Source organism: Vicia villosa, linkage group LG3 (assembly GCF_029867415.1).
Source record: "Vicia villosa cultivar HV-30 ecotype Madison, WI linkage group LG3, Vvil1.0, whole genome shotgun sequence".
Lineage (NCBI taxonomy): Eukaryota > Viridiplantae > Streptophyta > Magnoliopsida > Fabales > Fabaceae > Vicia > Vicia villosa.
In genome coordinates, this window is record NC_081182.1 from 142,768,010 (window position 1) to 142,773,536 (window position 5,527).

The 5,527-nt window shown below is 36.7% G+C and overlaps 1 non-coding gene across 1 annotated transcript; it reads left to right on the forward strand.

The window, feature by feature from the left end:
* The first annotated feature begins 1,125 nt into the window (after positions 1–1,125).
* Positions 1,126–1,232, forward strand: LOC131593827 (small nucleolar RNA R71). The gene has a single exon (XR_009281205.1). It is a non-coding gene; the product is annotated as a small nucleolar RNA R71 (small nucleolar RNA).
* The last annotated feature ends 4,295 nt before the right edge of the window (positions 1,233–5,527 follow it).

The following is a 5,527-nucleotide window of genomic DNA, read 5'->3' on the forward strand; positions in this document are numbered from 1 at the left end:
TTCTTCATTTTACAAGTCTAATAACAGTGATCTAAGACTATCCAAATGCACATAACACATACCAATTCACACAATAGCATTATAACGATTAATCAATTTCAACTATCATTGGATAATCTCTTATGAACACTTCCTCATAGAAACTTAACTTATGATTACCCCCTACATACCAACAATTATACCACCTATTAGAAGGTTGGAACCCCACCCTTACCTTAGTAATTTCTTCAGCGAAGATTCCTCTCTTTCAGGTTCTATTGCCTTCTCTTCTTCTTCCTTTGTGCCCTAGCTTCTTCTCTCTTCTTCTCACTTCTACGATCGGTTCAACAAAATTATGTTTTCATTTTTCCTTGTTTTCACAAATATGGCCCTTAGACCTCTAATATGATCTTCCCATTATGTGCTCACTTAACCGCTTAAGATTACCATTAAGCCCTCCACATCTCTACACAAACATTATTTTAATTACATTATTATTACTCTATGATAATAATGCAATTCTACCAATTAATTAAATATTCAACTAATATTTTACTACCATTAACATTTATTTAATTTATCTAATTTTGATTAAATAATGCTAGCAATCGCTTGGCCTCCTCAACGTCTAATTCACCCTTTTTCTAAGGCAACTACCCTACTCTAAGGATATTGCAACACTTAAAAACATCCAACAACACATATAATGCACATCAACACATAATTAAATATGAAAAACAATTTAAATAAAATGGAGCGTTACATGCAGTACATTCTTCAAACAAATGTGCCCCTCCATAATAGACACAGGCAACCTCGGATGCGTCTGTGATCATTTTTACAGGTTCAAATTTAGGCACGTCTGGAGTTATCAAATTCTTCATCATCTTATGAATTTGTGCCACTTGTGCATCAAGTGCAGTAGTCTCTGTGACTTCATGAACTCCAGCTGGCCTTCTCTGAGTTGTACTCACATTAGCTCTTGCTGTGGGCCATTGATACGTAGTGGCCGTGATACTTTCTATCAATCTATATCCTTCTTCATAAGATTTAGACAATAATGCTCCTCCACTAGATGCATCAAGAATGTTCCTTGATGAAGGCACCAACCCATTGTAGAATGTCTCAAGCTGAATACAAATGGGAATACCACGGTGAGGGCACTACCTAAGTAACTCTTTAAATCTTTCCCAAACTTCGAAAAGTGACTCGTCATCTCCTTGCCGGAATAAGGTAATTTCATTTCTCATCTTTGCATTCTTGGAAGGAGTAAAATACTTAGCCAAGAACTTCTATGCCAAGTCATTCCATGTAGCAATGGAATTAGGCTCTAAGGAATTCAACCAACACTTGGCTCTATCTCTTAGAGAGTAAGGAAATAATCTGAGCCTGAAGGCGTCATCGGTCACCCCTTGAATCTTGAAGTTGCTAGCTACATCCAGGAACTGCCTCAAGTGTAAATGAGGATCTTCATTAGGAGCTCCTGAGTACTGACTAGTGGTTTGTAACATCTGAAACATCAAGGGCTTGAACTCAAATTGGGCTGCAGTGATCTCTGGAAATACAATGCCAGTGCTTATGGATGTTGGATCAAAAACAACATAGTTTATGATGTTTCTTGCCCTATCATTGGCAATACCAATGATGTCGGTATTTTCTGTAACACCCTTCTAAACCCCGCGGCAGTTTAAATAAATATATCAGAGTAACATGGAACAAGGGCGTCACAATTTCAAATTTTAGAACAAACATCATACGTCATTGTCATGCAAACACTAAGGAGTTTCATCATAATTCATAGTAACTTATGTTAACACAGTAGAAAAACAATTATACGGAATAGTCCAACAGCTTCGAAACTATATCCATCAAAACTCAAAATAAAGCAATAAGGTCATAAGACATGAACGATCAAAACTCACGTCCCCAGTGTTACAATATCAGAGCATGACACCTGACGCTAAACTAGACACACTGACTCATGAGCTAATCCTCACCAAGTCGTAAAGCCGCTATCCTCAATCTGTAAATGACAACATGTAAGGGTGAGTCTCATTCTCAGTTAGTAAATATTATGAAATCATACATATTCAGATTCACAACTATTACTCATCAATTCATACAATAATAGATTACACCACACAACACTGGAATCCATTCAATCATGTTATGACAAAATGCATATGACTCAACCAACACTATACATGTGGTACCAATAAACCGTGGAATTAATCCACCTGACCGATCTATGCCTCATCGAGATACGGCCCACCGACACAAATTCCGCACAATGGGAATTATGTCCACCATCGATCCAAACATCACCGGGATCCAACACCGAATGCATATGAATGAATGAACACGCAGAACATACTTAAAAACATCAACGATCACGATGAACAACTCATCTCAGCACCAAATCACCAAATAATTATGTACATGTTTTCAACATCATTCAAATAGCCATGCATTCATCACAATCATAATAATAATCACATCCAATTCATCACCACATCAAATACATTGTCACACCTATTTCATATGCACACAATGCTTAATTCTCACCAAGTAATTAAATCGAGTTTTTAAAAAAATAAAGTCGGGCCACTGCCCATATTCATCGTTCATCATATAAAACATTTAATTACCTTTACAACGCCCAAAACGGCACTAAGAAAGGATACACGGTTCAAAAGTTATGGTTTTTCAAAGTTTGGAAAAAAATTGTATAACAGGGTCCGCTGAGCGACCCTCTAGCGCGCTTTCCAGTAGCGAACTACCTTGGACCGCCGCTTAGCGGACTAGCTCCACTTAGCAAGCCTGAACGATGCATACAGCCTCCGCTTAGCGGACGTGCGATTTCTCAGAATCCCAGGTCTGCGACAGACCTGCGATTTCACACATCCATCATCCCAAATCGGTTCCAAACATCACATACAGGCATACAATCCTCATACATTCAATCATACACCATCCAACATCAATTAAACTCATTATTAACCAATAGTTCATGCAAATTTCATCAATTCAATCTAAATTATAACACCCTAACCTAACAATCCCAATATCTAATTGAACCAAACCATACATCAATCTACCTATCACCTAAGATCACATAAGAGATACTAAAAGTAAAAGTATCCCCTTACCTTAACCAAGTTCTTGATTTGGTCCTCTTCCTCTTTGGTTCCTCTTTCACGTTCTTCAGTTCTCTCCTTCAGCTTCTTTTTTCAGTTCTAACTCCTTTTTCCTTATTTCCCTTTATTTTATGAAAACATAAAGAAATTAGTAATGGACTCACTCACTTAGAACCCCCACATTACTAACACCACCATTTGGCCCAACGACTAACATTTTATAATTTCCCGATAACTCCAATAAAATGCTAACTCTAATTAATTAATTTAAAACTTAATTAAATTAATAAATAAGAATTTACGGGGTGCTACATCCAGGAACTGCCTCAAGTGTAAATGAGGATCTTCATTAGGTGCTCCTGAGTACTAACCAGTGGTTTGTAACATCTGAAACATCATGGGCTTGATCTCAAATTGGGCTGCAGTGATCTCTGGAAATACAATGCCAGTGCTTATGGATGTTGGATCAAAAACAGCATAGTCTCTGATGTTTCTTGCCCTGTCATTGGCAATACCAATGATGTCGGTATTTTCTGCCATGACTGGGATATGCTCTGCTTTAAGTGGAACACCTGGGGGATCTACGTCAGCCAGGTTAGTTGCTGGAGCTTTCGGTTAACGTCTAGCACGTCTTTGTCTTCTTAGGGCTCTCAATATTCTTTCAGGTTCAGGATATCCACTGTGAGTTGGTTGTAACGTTATGCGCATGCAATAACTTAACACCTGTCGTGACAACAAACTACACCAAACTGTAAAAAACAAATGCTTAAAATAAATAGAATCAAATACAAAAAATCAATATGTAATAATCACTCCCCGATAACGGCGCCAAAATCTTGTTCGCTTCTCAGAGGCGTCACATGCAAGTATACATGCTTTGGTTGCAATAAGTGATCAATATTAAGAGTATCATACCTACAGGGAGAGCTACTGCACATATATGACTTTTGTATTAATTCTATTTACCATTTTAAGCATAAGTAAGAGAGATAATAATTTGTTGGAATTGAGTCCAGCTTTCTTGTATTATAAAATAAATGAAGTAAAAGACAATGCTTTGTAGAATTGATACTTGAAATATAGTTGGGTTATGATCCGTATATCTAAGTAACTAATTCAAGTGAATATATCTATCCTACTCTTTCAACCATCTTTACTCATGAAGTCCACTTTTGTTGGATCTCTCACAACAACAAGCTTGTAAATATTCCCAAGGTGATCAGTCAAAGAAACAAATATTAGAATGTTAACACATGGTAAAGCATGTACTAGTCACACATATTTAACTTAAACACACTATATACATTAACTTCCCATAACTCAACTAAAAGGAGTTTAGATCATAGTGAGCTGAGTACAAACAATGAATAAGGTTCTCATAAGAAACATCTTAGAACAATAAATTGTACAAAAGATAATAATCTAAGAGAGATTGAAGTTTTACTTAAAACGGCTAAGTCCTCAAGAAACAACTTCAGTTGTGACAGTGTTCATCAATAAGCACAGAAAGGAACGAGGAGAGAAACTTCAGCACACTTCTGTAACACCCTTAGAAATAAGTAACTTTTTTAACTAACAATTGCTGAACTCCTTCAAATGAGTCTTTCATCTCCTTTTATAGACCAAGAGGATTAGGGTTTCCTTTGTGTCTTGGATCTTGGGCCTCGGATCAAGAATCACCCAGCCCAAGGAATCATAAACGTCTCTTCAGAAGAAAACAAAGAAAACTTCAGTACCAGCCAACAGTAGTGGGAGACAAGGTGGATTGAGCAGATTATCATAGAAGGCGGTGCAGCAGTGTACTTTTTGCAGGTTTTTGTCTTGTAGCGCTGCTAGTTCCCACTTTATGGTTTGAATATTTTTCCTTCTCATTTTCAGTGCCCATTACACTTCTTCCCTCCATTATGGATATTTTTACTCTTTTGCATCAACATGCACAATCCATCACGAAATCAGCTTCCTTCCTCCTAGCATTCATTCTGTCTTGAGCAGTCTCGCCTTAGCTTACCTCTTTGCTTACTCCTTGTAACACCTCGATTTTTAACAGCGAGAATGTATTTTTAAAAACGAAATATTTACCTAAATAAATCAATTAATGGTTTTCCTTATACCAAATAACGTCTTTTTTAAAAAATAAAATTAATTAATTAAACACTACGATGAGTTTTGTATTTAGATATGTTTTAAGAACTCAACCTAGGTTTATAGGAGAAATTAGAAAGAATAGATTAGAACATAAAAAAAAAACATACTATACATAATACAACGTAGTGACATAAGTTATAAAAATGCTGATAGTGGTTAGCAATACAAACCATAAAACAATAGAAGAATAGTCCCCGGCAGATACTCACGCAGGAGAGCTGCCCCAGGGAAAATTCTGGACCATGCATACAGTAATCATCATCTAG